Source organism: Lissotriton helveticus, chromosome 11, assembly GCF_964261635.1.
Source record: "Lissotriton helveticus chromosome 11, aLisHel1.1, whole genome shotgun sequence".
NCBI classification, from domain to species: domain Eukaryota; kingdom Metazoa; phylum Chordata; class Amphibia; order Caudata; family Salamandridae; genus Lissotriton; species Lissotriton helveticus.
This window is the reverse complement of record NC_136072.1, coordinates 313282937-313298144: the sequence shown is the minus strand read 5'-3', so window position 1 is coordinate 313298144 and position 15208 is coordinate 313282937. Positions and strand designations below refer to the sequence as shown.

The following is a 15208-nucleotide window of genomic DNA, read 5'->3' as shown; positions in this document are numbered from 1 at the left end:
GGGAACTGTGCCAGCAGTGACCCTGTTGTGTCTGGAAGAACTCTCCTTGCTTAGACAGATCTTGGGACTTCTTGAATCCTCTCTTAGGGCCTGGGGTGTAAAAACGGCCAGCCGAGCACCCTCTGCCACGTCCGGCCCCAACTCAAATTTGGGAATGAAACATTTTCTTTATGAAGGCCTGTCCCTTATTTAAGGAGGTGAACATGGCTACAAACTTGCTCAGCTCTGTAATGAATGGCTCCCCGAAGAGTTGCCTTGAGCAACCGTGCCTGCCTCGGAGGAGGCAGACCCCCAATTTGGGATTATCCTTCAAGAGGAGGGAGTGACGAATATCAGTTGAGAGACTGTAATTTGCGTTCCCTAAGAAGGGGACAGCACGCTGCACCCAACCTGAGATCCTCTTTGGAGAAAGGGGGTTTCCTGAGGCCTTGGCCTCCTCCGCCAGCTCCAAAATCTTAGAATAGGACCACAGATGTCTAATAGCCTATCTTGGCACGACTTCCAGGACCTATCAATGCCCTTCTTTAGGTCTCTAATATATTTCTGGAGGAAAGTGGCCACTGTTGAAGCAATTTCTGGGGTTGCTGCCACCATACCCGATAGGAAGGGGCCTGGGCATTCCACCATAAGGCAGGCTCAGACTTTCTTATCTAGGGTCTTTCTAAGGCACACTGCGACAAATTTGGAAACCTTACTGGAAGGGGGTCCACCCTGCTGAGTGGGTGTGCAAGAGATCCTCAGGGACCAATGAGGGGCAACATGGTTGGGAAGGGCTGGCCTTGTCTCTTGAATCGCCATGGGAGTCATCTTACCCCACATCCAGGCCTTGGACGTGGGGGGAGGGGGGTGGAGCAGTCGGCCATGTCTGCTAGGGTGTTGTGTGTCCCCGAGCGAGCCAGGACAGCCTTTTTGAGGCGTTCAAAAACCCCTAAGTCTATACCAGAATCATTTTTGCGCTCAGTTGCACATTTAATGGAAGGGGTAGGCACCAAGTTAGAATGGGGGTCTGGTAAGCATAGGCCATTTCCTTAATGCAGCGTTTAAAAAGTCCCATGGCCACTGCCACTGCCAAGTGGATGGAGGCATCCACTGCCTCGCAGAATTCGTCATCTAGATGGAGGACTTGTAAGGACTCCTCCTCTGTGCAGTCTTTCTCCAAGAGCCTCCTGAGTTTGTATGTAAATGCAATGGGCAAATGGACCTGAAATGCACGCTTAGCAGCCTGGCAGGCTGGGGTAAACACCACAACTGGAAATAGCTTTGAGAAGCCTGATCTTAATATGTTGTTAATGCCACAATAGGGGGCAGGTTTAGGCAGCCTGAGACTTTAATTTTTGACAACTGAAACAGTTTAGGATGAGGCCACGCTGAGAATGTGAGGTAAAACGAGCTTCTGCCCTGGGCTGACGCACCCTACCTTCACTGGGTATCCGAAAATGCCTAGCCCCTGCCCTTGTCAGCCAGGAAGGATGGGGTAGGGGTTCTGAGAGTATGTTGGCAAAGCACGTTACAGGCGCCGAACGGGAGTGGCTTAAGGAGGAATTACAGACTCGTTCACACGCAGGCGGCTGTTAGGGAAAGCACCGGTCGGTGAGACAAGGGAGTATGGGCATCTAGGTGGCTTGAGCAGGCTCGGACTCCGCAGGAGCGCTGACGTGTCAGATCTAAAGGACTGCGGGCCGACCGACACGTCCCCACCACAAGATGGCCCACGGGGCAGCCGAGTGTTCCGCGACCCCTTTCGGGTCCCGTCGTCACTTCCGGCCGTGTTGGGGGGCGGGGGAAAGGTATAAATTCCTCCCCCACCCACCTGGCGGCCTCTTTGTCCCCTCACCCTGTCGCCGTTTGGGTGCCCTCTGGTCGCTCGTCCAGAGGCCTGGTCTGGCGTCGAGGTGATGTTTTCTCCGCCGGTCGCCGACTTGGTTTTCTCTTGCGGTGAGTCGGGTTTCTGAATGGGTGTGATCTTTTGCCTGTGGTCTCTTTCCTGGACGGGACGTAGAATTGGCGTAAGCTTATTTTAATGGCTTTTCTTCTGCTCAGAAAGATTTTCTATGCTGGTGAGGGGACAGTGGGGGTGTAGGGGTCGAGAGCGTTCTTCGGCGCAGGGCATCAGTAATGTCAGATGGCATGGGGAGTCACTTGTGTGGGCCCGCGCTAGTGATTTGAGTGGGCACGGGTGTTAATTTCCATGGAGAGGCCATGGATGGTGAGATGCGGCTTGCCGCATTTGTTTGAGCGCAGTGAATGTTTTCATTTATTTCCACGCCGTCGTTCGGGGGAGCTGCAAGTGCGGGTGAGACGTCTTTATAGCCCCCCCCTCTAAAGACTCATGGGGTCGGCGGTGTCCGGCCGTTTTTGGATTGTTGATGCATGAGAGGGGGGGTTTGGACTCCCCCCGGTGCTTGGGCAGGCTCACACTGTTTCGTGACTGAGAGATAGTAGTGCTGGAGGTAGCGGTCAGCCATTTCTTCGGCCAGCTCCGATGCATCGTCTATCTCCGGTGAGTCGGGTCGTCCCGCTTGACTGCTAGACGGGGGCTCAACGTAAGCCGCTGTGTCTCTGCCCTCGCGCCCCCCTCTCCCTTCTCGGTTGCTGGCCCCGGAGGTTTATTTCCGGTTGCGGGGGTCTCAGCCTGTTGATGGGCCCTGCTCTGGCGGTGGGGGGAATGGTGTTTGCTGGTCCCAGCGGGGGCCCGACTGGAACCACGCTAGTCGTTTGTAACCAGCCTCTTCTTGGTGCGGGTGATATTTTGTTACAGGATTTGGATGCGTTTGGCTGCCCTCTGGCGGGCCTCGAGTAAGGCTCGCCTTTTGTTCACTGTAACACGACCTGGGTGCAAAGGCTGAAAATAAACTGAAGGATGGTCACGTAGCGGAATTTTGAAAGGCCGACAGTTCTGCGTAGATGAAGAGGGGAGCCTTCGTCTGTGGCAGTGACTGTGATCTGGTATGCGGGGACAGCCTCTCTGTCCTAGGTAGTTGCCGTCACCAGAGTCTAAATGTAGAGATGTCGGTACTATTCGATGGGCAGATGCTGTACTTTGACACCTGGCCTCGCCATTACCTCCAGTGGGGACAGTGATTTTCGCAGGGCTCCTTCACCAGTTTAGGCAGGCCTCTACTCGTCAGTAGAGTTATGGTGCTGGGGGCAATGGTTACAGGTCAGGGCTCAGGTGGAAGTGTTTGGCGTGCAGCAACATGCTTTGTGTGTGATGCAAAGACACTGCAGAGGTTAAAATAGCAGACTGTCCTGCAGAAGTTGTGCGTTGGGCAGGAAAAGCAAAGTTGAGAAGCATACCTTTTCCTGTATGATTCCTTCAGCCCGCTTTGCCATTGGTCTTAGAGACGACAAGGGTCCAACACATTTTATGCAATACAGCTCGAGTTGATGATTACTATGGTTGTGGCTTATCGATGTTTGGATTGTTGGGGTGCCCTGGTATCTTTATTGATCCCCTGGTCATAGCGGCGTGCTGTGGAACATGTTGCCCTCAGATAGACAAATGCCTCCACTTGCCTCGCCGGTATTTTCTCTGCACTGATTTGAGCCGTTGGTTTTCTAGCGCTCGGCACGGTCGTAGGCAACCATGCATGTGGCCACATGGTGGCGTGGTCTGTGTGAATTGGTAAGTAATTTGAAGAGTGAGCGCTAGGTTGTTGTTTTCAGTGCACATGGTTATACGAGTGCCTACTCCGATAAGCTTTTGTCTATTTTCGGGTGCCTTGGTGCATCACCCTTTCTTCCGGGGCGAGTCATAATAACTCTTTGCGACGGAAGCTTTGGCTTGGTTTGTCTTCTAAGTGTTAGGTGGAAGGACTCCCAGACCATTTGCCATCATTTAGGAGCGCTCTTGCTGGTTCACTTTCGGGTGGAGTCATTAGCGGAGCTTAGTGCTCAGTTGTGCCTCGGCCACAGGGGTCTCGTCTAGGGTCATGCGCAATGGTGCAGCGGGGCACTGTCTTAGTTGAGCGCGTTGGCTACGCATGCGAGCTCGTGCTGCCATTCGGTGGTTGGCGTACAACCAGTGCTGGCAGCATTGCTGCGGCTGGCCAGATCGGCTTTCCTTCCTCTCCGTTTGTCTGATGAGGTCCTGGCGGGCTGTACGCTAGGGGCGCGTGCAACAGGAGTTTCGCTGCAAGCATGCCAAAAGGTTTTAGAGACTGGGTTAGTATGTAACTTCTAAGGGGCTAGTTTCAGACCCGGCTTCATCCGTCTAGGTTCACAACGGGTCGTGACTTCTTTACTGGTGAGCCCGGACTGACCCGTTTTAGCCTAGGCAGGTGTCTTGGGATCCCTTTGCCTCCGTTTCCTGTAGCGATCTCCCTGAGTCAGGCCCACAGCGAAGCAATACTCAAGAGCTCACTCGGCAGCTCAGGCGCTTCTCTTTGGAACAGTACGGATACTGGGGAGCACTATGGTACTCTCCTTACATAAGCTAACGCTAGGTTACATGAAGTGAAGTTACAAACGTGGGCAAAGAATACAAGGAGGAGCTAACGGTGCTGCACACAAGGAGAAATTGTCAAGAGTGCAAGTTATGATAGAGTACAAGGTACAAGTAGAGGTATAAGACTTCAATATATGGCAGACGGTCAACCATAAGAACAAACGTCACGTAGGTATTGGTGGCACTTGTGCAGGTTCCGGTAGCAAACATGATGTAAGGGATAGCAAACTGTGTGCTCTAGATATGTGACGAGTGCATGTTCAAAAGAGTACCATAAACAGGTAGAAGGATATTACTGCATTATATGGCAGACGCTCTAACCCAAGAACACTTTGGGAAGACACTTCCTCTGTCAAGGGAATAGAACCTCTGTCAAGGGAATAGAACTTGCTATATTTAAAGGCCTTCCTCCGGATAATAGAGAGGGCATGAATTGTATCCGGAAGTGCCTTTAAAGGAGTAGAACTTTGTGGTCAGTTGTAGGCCTGGGATGAGGATAGTTCCTTGGCAGGACGGTAAGGGGACGAGTTAAGATGTGATACTATGTTATTTGGGAATTAGCTGAAGTTGTCCGGTCTTTATGGCAAAGTATGAACCAGGGATGAAGACCACAAGGACCACACGGGGCAAATTAGCAACCAGTGGGGGACAGGTAAATGCCAGTGGTCGGAAATCCCCCCTGGCTCCGGTCAGGGAGCCTGGCAGTGGAGGCATTGGAGCCTGCGTGCAGGAAGTGTGCGCTATGCATAAATTCATTGGGCAGAGGAGCCTTGATCCATTAGACCTGGGTGCTACAAGCCGAATTCACAGGGTGTGTTGTGACGGAGGGGTTCATCTGCCCAGTATAAGTATGGACCGATTCTTGCTGGTTAGGGAAGAGGCCCTAGAAATAGCAGGATGTAAGTAGGAATGCCGACCTTGGTGGGGGGGCCCTGGCTGCGACGGTCGCCACACCCAGGGCTGTGGCGGAGTTACAGGGCAATCCAGAGGCGGAAAGGTACTCAGGGGTACCCTCTTCAGGAGCACAAAGGGTGCTGAGGCCTGATATCCCAAGGAAGTCTGTGCGGTGGACCCTGGGGTGCGACGGCGCCCCACTATCCTGCGGGCGGTTGGAAACCTGTACAACCGGGGGTCGCTGGAACACTCCGCCCCTCGTAGGGGGGGCGTGAGCAAGAGGGTGGACCAATGGTTCACCGGAAGTGGGAGTGGCTATCCCTCACCACAACCGCTAAGCAACGATTGGCTAAGGCCACGATGCAAGTTGGCCCTTCCGGTGGTAGGCCGCGAGGGGCGGCTTGCCTTTGGATCGCCTGTAAGATAACCCACCATGTTGGCATATGTGTATGCTAATAAACCAGCAGCGACTTTTCTCCAACAAAAAAGTTGTCTTGTCTGATTATTTATGCTTCATGTATGTTGCTGCAAGAGGGCTGGTGAGTGGGCCGATATTGGCACTATGACGACAGTGTGCCTTCGCGGGCCAACACGACGCGCATTTGCGTGGTACGCCCTCTAGTAACCTTTGTGCCTATCGCACTGACGCAGCTCAAGGTTTCACAGGGCACCACGAGTTGAGCGATGAAAAACACTCCAGGGGCACATAATTAAGGTGGGGCGCAATCGTCGCCCACAATAACGCCACAAACCGCAGTAAATGACACTATTTGAACAGTATAAACACGATAGAAGAGCAGTAAGAAAAAGTGTACTTAATTGCTGCAAGAAGGACAAGACAGAGGAAGCTATTCTACCTTTGTGGACATCCTGGTATATTGTTGTTGAGCTTTTCTCACTGTGCACCATGGAAAAGACCGTTTTTTTTTTAGTTAGTTCGTTGAAAGCTGCAGGAAAGGAAAAAAAGAAAGTAGAGCATAATCCTCGCCTCCGGTCGGGACATAGAATTCACATTTAGGTCTACATCAGTGCTGGGCTCCAAGGTCATACACTAAAACCGTATATATGCAGTCTGAGTTCTTAGAGAAATGTAAAAGTGTCCAGTTTACCGATTACAAGATCTCTATTGCTTACTGACTTTTTCTGCAGCAGCTCAAAGTCCCTGGGCAGACGGCACCTCCTTCTTCCCCACAAACAAGAAAGCCATTTCATATATGCAGGTTGAAGAGATGTCAACTTCGAAATTACTATTTTTTTTTTTCATGTTAGTCACATTCCTCAGTCTTTGAGACCTTCTGTACTCTACAGGAAAGATGTTTCACAAGGCAACCAAGCTTTCTGACAGGAACTCGACCACACTGTCTTGGGGGCTCGGAATTACTAGTCCTGGAGAAAGGTTCTGGTTCCAAATAATAGAGTCCAAAGCAGAAGACACTCTTTCCAATAATCAGGGACGCAAGAATCCTTCAGAGCAGCATGCGGACAAGTCTTGTTAACAAATGCACCCAGGGCCGGCTTTAGGGCAGTGCGAGTGGTCGCTGACCAGGGCCGGACTGGCCATAGCGGGCACCGGGCATTTCCCCGGTAGGCCGCTAGGGTGGGGGCCGGTTTTGGGCCCCTTGGAGGCCGCTTTTGTTACTGGGGGTCAGCAATATCGGCCCCCGTTAACAAAATCGTCCGAAACCAGCCCACGCAAACTGCTCGGCTGCATTGCCCCTCACCCCAGGGGGGCAGGCTGAGCAGTTTGCCAGGGCCGGTTTCTGTTCCCAGTCCGGCCCTGGCGCTGACCTGTTGAGGGGGGGAACTGACCTCAGGAGGGGTGCTGTATTTAGTAATAAGGTATGATTGGAGAGATGAGGGGCACTTTTGCCTGGTCGTAGTAAGAGAATCCGAGGAGGCGGTCGTTGGGTGTGGGGGAGCTAAAAAAGATTGTCACACTGGGCGCGCGCACCAGAGCTAAAGCCAGTCCTGAATGCACCAAGCAGTTCTCAATATGTGATTGAAACGACAGAGGTTTTAAAAGGCCCAAATGTAGGCAACTCTAAAGCAAATAACACTAAAGTTCTTCAGTTTCCATGTCCACTTCCTATATGATCAGCAAAGTGATGCAGTTCCTGGTCCATGTGTATATTTTGCTGCAACAGATTTCAGAGTCCAGTGCACTACATAAATAAAAGATATCAAAGGGATGGTGTTTTCTCTCCTAACCTCTGCATACCAAGAAACAAAGAAAATCTCCTTGAATCTAGGTTTGAAGATGAATCATCTAAAACAAGAGGCCTTGTATTGTATTGTTCTTCTATGTAGCCCTTTCTTACAGAAGGCCTCTGAACCCCGACAGTTAGCTAGTATAGCCTCTATGGGAATTTAGGTGCGGGGATGAGACATGGCGGGGGTGATTTAGTTAAATAAATTAGATTAGGCTATTGCGGTGTTCCAGTCAGCAATATGACAAAATACAAAAGATACGCAATGTAATATTTCGATGGATTGTGGCATAATCATTTAACTAAACGCTACACATTTGCTGTTGGCAGTTTTTCGAAATTACCTAAAAACGGTTAGAGAAACAGTGTGTTTCATATATTACTCTCCCACAGCACAAGTCTCTGCAGCCTCCTAGACAAACATGAGTTTTTAAGCAGTTGCCTTGTTTAGATGAATTTGCCCCCCTCCTTCATTCAATCTTGCATGCTATTCTACACATCAACGCTGGTCAGTCAGTCAGCAATAATAATGACAAATGTTTCGTACGACCGCACAGTGTCAAATGTGGCAATTCAAAGAAAAACATTTTTAGGGCAGAGGATCTGATTAGCAGACACCTGCTATCCAAGGCCAGGTTCTAGATGTCCAATGTGTAAAGATTACATTACACATGTATGTATGTACGTACACACATATAAAGTCCACTCGTTCCCACGTATAGGAAACGCAACGGCAATCGAAGTATACTGTTATAACAAATGCGTTTAATATAATAGAAACTGTAGCCAGTTTCGACAAGGAAGGCCTTTCTCAAAACAGTGCCCCACCACCTCAGAAAACTAAACAACATCAAATCATCAAAAATGAAGACTTACTCAGCGTGGTTTGGTCTCTCGTAATATATGCAACATCAACACAAATAATACAATAGCAATGTGTACTTTCGAAAAGCAAATAATATATGATAATAATTCGAATTGAACCAAATGAACAGAGATAAAAAATAAAAAAAACGAATACAGTGTTATGTCCTGTACATGAATGTAAAGCTTCTCCTCATAGGAAACAATGTAGATCATAATTCAAGAAGACATACTATGTTATCCCGATCATGCAAAATACATTCTCACATGTCATCTTGGACATAAAGCTATCTTTTCACAAGAGAGTTCACACACCAGAGTGAAAGAGCTTAGAAACGTCCCAGGGGAAGCAGCATGGCCGACAGGACGTGAGCTCCGCTAGCTCTCGGCCTACGAACCCATAAATCCTGCTAAAATATCCTTTAAGTGCTCGGACCCGGTTGCGGCGGTGGTCGGAGGGCCCCCTCCCACTAGTGACCCCTCCTACGAGTGGCGACGGCGAACGCCGGAACGCACAGCCGACCCGCAAGCTGTTGTAGGTGAGCCCCGGGCCTCTAACTACGCGAGGCCGGGGTCTAAGGCCTAGTCGGGAGTGACGGAGGTGGACCGGACCCGCTCCCCTGTGGCTCCCGGAGGGCCGGGCGCCTTCATACCCGCATCGGAGCATACCCGCATCTGGAGCCTGCTGGTTGCTGCCACATTTCGGCCGGCGCCCGCGGAGGTGGCCGCACCGGGAGTCCTTTCCCGCCGGCCCCGCATCGCGGACTGAGTGGAGGCTGTGAGAGACGCCAGCAGTGACGGCGAGGAGTCCCTGTCGGCCCTAGCGACCCCGTCCTTTGGGTGCCCGGCGGAGGGGCGGAGGCTGTGTGCGACGGAGGTGGCTTGGCTCGTTGCCTGCCCTGTTGTGGCGACACTCCCCCGCTGGCGGCTGGCGACCAGGCCGTTCCGACTGCTGGAGAGGGCCCGGGACCCCTGGGAGTGGAGCTGCCCCGTGGGCATATACGCCCTGCTAGGAGAGGATTGGGTCCCGGGAGGGCGCTCCGGTGAGTGGCATTCTATCTCCTGACCCCCCTCCGCACTGACTTACCTGTACTGGGGGGCGGCGCACCGAAGGGGACTGGTGTGTGGTGTGGGTCCGCTTCACCGGATTGAGGCTGCTGGGGCCTGGATCTTGGCCCATTCCACGCGGGGTCGCAGCTCTGTGCCTGGGGGGCCGCCCGACGTCACTGCATCCCTGTACCCGTTCACTGGGTGTCGCCTGGGACTTCAGTTCGGAGGGTGCCTAGTGCTGTTACTACCTGAGAGGGTCCCCCGAGTGGCTGGTGAGCGCTTTGGACACTGGCCATGCGTAAAGACAGAATGTTGCGTGCCACGCAATCCAACACCATCACCCAATACACCACGCAGCGGCTGCCCTCCCAACGGATTGCGCGCCAATCGGGCCAGGATGAGGGAGCGGGAGATCCTGGGGAGCCAACACGGGCGGAGTTGTTGAAAGCCATACAGGGCTCACATACTGCGCTAGAGAGGCAGATCGAGACGGTCTCCATTGACGTCAACCTGCTGCGCACTGACCTTCGTAAAGTTGCTGATAAGGTCACTGATGCCGAGGGGAATATTGCGGAGCTACAGGGTGAGTTGGCCACTCTCAAAAAGACAGTCACGCACCTCACAGCTGCGACGCAGGCTCTTGAACGAAGGGCTGAGGATGCAGAAGGAAGGGCAGCAACATACGGGTCCTTGGGGTGCCGGAACGGCTTGAGGCGGGGAACGCTGAACGCTTTCTAGAAACATGGATCCGTACAACGCTGTGCCCGGTGGGCCTCTCGGACGTCTTTGTTATCGAGCGAGCGCACCGTGCTCTGGTCCCGCCGCCGCGCCCCGGAGCGCCCCGCGAGCCTTGATCGCCAAAATCCTGAACTATAAAGATCGCGATTGTATTCTGCGGGCAGCAAGGGAAACAGCGGATCTCACCATTGAGAATAGCCGGGTGTCCATCTACCCTGACTACACGCAACAAGTCCAGGAACAGAGGAAGTCCTATTTGGGGGTGAAAAGGATGCTACGCGAGATGAAGCTGCAATATATGTTATTGTATCCCGCAAAGCTGAAGGTACTCTCGCAAGGGAACGCGCACTTTTTTGACTCTCCGGCGGAGGTTTGGGAATGGCTAGAAATCCGAGGCGACGACCTCCCGCCCGGGGAATGGGGGGGACCCCGTGAGACCTGGGGAACACGACCCTCACAGAGACGCCGTAGCAGACGGAGGCGCGGATCTGGGTCGGCTGACCCGGAGGAACCTAGGATTACGGTGGGCATGGACGGTGCTATGCTTCTGGAGCCTTTGCCGGGTGAGTCTGAGTTTGGGGACCCAAGTCAGGTGGATCCTGAGGAGGTCCTGGTCCCTGACACCTTGCAAGACACAATACAGAACACGCTCCTCACTGCTCCTGTGATCCCGGAAACAGGAGGGACTGAGTTGTTGCAGGTACCGGTTTCCTCCTGAGGTGATGTGGCTCCTGGCTGTTCTATGTGTTTGACCTACTGGTCTGTGTCTGGGCCGCATTCCTGATTAAGAACTGCTGTTGGCAGCGTTTGACATTTGGTGCCTAATTGCCTTGGAGGGCCTGCTTTGTTTTTTTTTCCATATGGGGGATCTGTTGGGAGTTGGGGGGGAGGGAGGAGCTACTTGATGGAACGGGACCTGCGTTAGACTGGTCGCACCGGGGGGAGTGCAACTACTCTTTGCTGGGTTCGGTAGGGGCCTTGTGGGGGGGGGGGTTGTTGTGGTTGAGTGCGTGTGTGGTGGGGGGTGAATGGAGTGGCTGTGTACGTCCTGGCACTGGCAGGGGGAGGGCGGGGTGGCATGTTTTGTTGTTGCGCTACTCCTGCTTGTGGGTGGGGGAGGGGGGATTTCTTCAGAGTTTGTGTGGTTGGGGGAACTGTGGGGTTGGAGGGGGTTATGGGGGGAAACTGTTTTTGGCATCGAGTGTACCGTTGTTCAAGCCCCTGGGAGGCTGCTTGCAGATGCTAGACTTGGTTGCCCGGATGGGCATGGCCAATGCTTATGGGATACAAATTTTTAACTTGGAACGTGCGTGGCCTGGGCACTTGCTCTAAGAGACACAGGGTACTGTCCTTTCTTCGCCGCCATGGAGTTTCTGTGGCGTGTTTGCAGGAAACACATATGAATGTGGAGTGGTGTGGCTCACTGGTTAGAGGCAGCAGACCCGGGAGCAGAAGTCGGCCTGGGACCAGGGTTCAATTCCCGACGCGGCAGGGTCGTGGACCAGGGTCAGCGGACTTGACAATTCTCGCCTCGGTGCCTACTCTAACCTGGGGTCCCACTCGGCAACTCTGGGCATTAGCTTGCCTAATCTCCACAACGGCCCCATCAACGCCGGGGATGCCTGGCTCCACCTTGGGGATTCCCAGTAGGGACCATCCCACAGGGAAAGCCAGGACGGGTTCCCCAGCGGTATACAGCGCCGGGACGCCCCTTTGCTGGGGCAGCTGTGCGCTTTACAAGTATACGACATTTAACATTTAACATTTCAATGAGGAGGGTGCTCTTAATCTGGCCAAGAAGTGGAGGGGTCAGATGTTCCATTCCTCCTTCTTTACCTATGCTAGGGGGGTCCTGATCTGGGTGGCACCCGGGGTTCCCCAGGCGGTCCAGTTTATCGAGGCAGATATTGAGGGCAGATATATTCTTCTACGGGTGAAGCTGGATGGGAGGGACTTCCTGCTGGTGAATTCCTATGCACCCAATGTAGATGACCCGAGTTTCTTTTCCGGCTTACAGGAGCTTATAGTGTCGGATTTAGATGCCCCCCTCCTCTGGTTTGGAGATTTTAATTGTGTACTGGATCCGCTGCTGGACAGGCATCCTCCCCGCGCGGGCACGAAACCACGGATGACGGCGCGTCTCCGGGAGGTGATGGATAACCTGGGTGCTGTCGATGTGTGGCGCCTCGGTAATCCGGGACTGAAACTATACACTTGTTATACCCCCACGCACAATACACATAGTAGGCTCAATAGAGTCCTTGTGGCCAATCTCGGCGCATCCCTTGTTTTATCGGTCACCCATCAGGCTCGGTTTTTGCCCGATCATTCGCCCGTAACGTGCATGGTACAATGGGTGGACCAGTCCTCCCTCCCGCGGACCTGGAGGATGCCAGGGGATCTCCTGCAGGATCCGGTAGGACGGGAACATGTGGAGACGACCCTACGTACTTACTTGGATCTGAACTGGGGAGTTGGCAACATGCCTTATGCGACCAAATGGGATGCTCTTAAGGCGGTTGTGCGGGGCGCATGTATGGGCCTGACTTATGGAGTCCGGAGACAGCTGCTCCGTGAACTCAAGTGTGCTGGGGAGCGCCTCTGCCACTGCCAATCCTTATCGGAACCGGATGGGTCGAACCTAGACTCTGAGCGGACGGCCCGTGAGGGCGTTCATGATATCCTCACCCGGCTGGATAGGTTTACTCTCGGCCGATATCGCCAGCGACTCCACCATGAAGGGGACAAATCGGGCCGCCTGTTGGCCTGGATTCTCCAAAGGGAATCTGCACCTGCACGGATCGTGGCGTTGAGAAACCCCGCTGGGGACCTGGTGCACTCGGAGCTGGACCTCCTTGCGGTGCTTCGCACTCATCTACAGAAGGTGTATACCGCAGACCCCCTAGTGACAGAGGCATCGTATCAGCCATACCTTCGAGGTTTGACTCTCCAAACCCTCTCTAGGGAGGATGCAGAGGAACTGGACGTTGCAGTGACGCTTCAAGAGGTCAGAGTGGCGCTGGCCGTCCTACCGACGGCTAAGACGCCGGGTGTAGACGGTTTTCCACCAGAGTTTTATCAGGCATTTGCGGATACCCTCGCTCCCCATCTCCTGCAGGTTTACCATGAAGCGCTGGAGCGTGCCACACTCCCACCCACCATGCAACAGGGTGAGGTCTGCATGCTTCTGAAGCCGGGTGGGGATGGCTGTGATTCCGCGGCCTACCGGCCTATCACTCTAATTAATACCGATGCAAAAATCCTCACTAAGATATTGGCCACCCGGCTGGCGCCACATATGGCGCACTTAGTCCATCAAGATCAGTGTGGGTTCATTCCGGGCCGCAACACCGCCATGAACCTTCGGCGCTTAAACCACGTTCTCCATGAAGTGCGTGATAGGGAGGATCCTTGGGTCCTGGTGTCCATAGACCTGGCTAAAGCCTTTGATACTATCAGCTGGGGGTACCTTTTGGAGGTGCTTCAGATGGCTGGGGTGGGGCCCCTCTTCTGCGCCTGGATCCGAATTCTCTACAGTGCGCCTACGGCCAGGGTCAGACTCAGGGCGGCCCGATCGGAAGAGTGGCAGCTGGGCAGGGGCACCCGTCAGGGGTGCCCCCTGTCACTGCTCCTATTCGCACTGGCGATCGAGCCCCTGGCGGTGTCGCTCCGTGCGGAGATGGCACCCTGGGGGATGCAAGTGGGGGATGCAGTGCACTTGGTCTCGCTGTACGCCGATGACGCGCTGTTCGACCTGACCTCCCCCCGGGAGTCGTTGTCGCTCCTGTTACGACACTTGGATCGTTTTGGTTCAGCTTCTGGGCTGCGCCTTAATCCTGAGAAGTCCTTGATCTTCCCCCTTGCGGGCTGTGGTGAGGACCCCAGAGTGGGTTTCCCGTCCCTGGGACTGAGGTGGGAAATGGAGGCCTTCCAATACCTGGGAATCCAAGTGGCCGTCTCTGATGAGCAGTTGCTGGCCCGGAACGCCGACCGAGTGCTCATTTCCCTACAACAGTCCGTATCCTTCTGGAATACTCTCCCACTCTCTCTCATGGAAAGGTTGGCCGTCTCGAAGATGGTGATGTTGCCAAGAGTGTTGTATACCCTGCAGAATACCCTGTGCCCTCTCCCTCCTCGTATATTCAACAAACTTAATACGCTGCTCACCTCCCTGCTTTGGGCGGGCAGGCGCAGCAGAGTTGCATTGCGCACGGTGGTCAGACGCTGGAAAGAGGGGGGCCTAGAGGCCCCGCGATTTGATCTGTACTATTATGCGGCCCAACTTCTACCGGCCACGCGCTGGTTCGCGGGAACGGACAACTGGGAGTTGCAACTCCTGGCGGGTAGAGCGGATGAGAGGACGTTACAGGTGGCCCTGATGCGGGGTAGAGGAGCGGATGAATCCCTGCCGTATATTGTTCGACACACTGCGGGACTTTGGCAGCGAGTTGTGGAGAGGGTGTTGAGGCGGGCCCCATTTAATAGTGAGCTGCCGGTGTGGATATTGGCACCGGTGACGTTAATGGAGGAACACATGTTGTTCCGGGAATGGCGTGAGGGCGGCTGTGAAACTTTGGCAGACCTGTATCCGGACAACTCCTTTGTGACCCTGGAAAGGGCTACGGAGGCCTTTGGTCTCACTGGGGGACAGTATCTCCATTATAGAGGCCTGCAGGACATGGCGAGGGCGACCTGGCCACAATATCCGGAGGCGCCCCTGGTGTCCCATACTTTGAATATCCTACTATCGTGCGGCACGGGACGGCGACTGATAACGCTGTTATATACAGCGATGAGATGTGATTCGCCCCCCCCGATATCCCCGTCTTGGGTGGCATGGGAAGCGGATCTAGGGGTCGCTTTGGAACCGGGACAACGCAAACGAATAGGGACACTTACCAGGAAGGTGTCGTGTAACGCACGTTTCAAACTGATCCATTTTAATTTTGTACACCGCACTTACATAACCCCAGTTGCTTTGCACCGCATTGCCGCGGATACATTGGAT

General features: G+C 53.7%; 1 protein-coding gene and 1 long non-coding RNA gene across 8 annotated transcripts in view; one reads left to right on the top strand and one right to left on the bottom strand.

Annotated features, from left to right (window-relative positions):
* Positions 1-15208, bottom strand: part of AMMECR1L (AMMECR1 like) — an 883688-nt gene that overhangs the window by 429757 nt on the left and 438723 nt on the right. The window lies entirely within an intron of this gene.
* The window catches only part of LOC144790993 (uncharacterized), a 245578-nt gene continuing 239520 nt past the window's right edge, over positions 9151-15208 (top strand). Inside the window, exon 1 of the long non-coding RNA XR_013602267.1 lies at positions 9151-10763. This is a non-coding gene — a long non-coding RNA (uncharacterized LOC144790993). The remainder of the gene's footprint in view (positions 10764-15208) is intronic.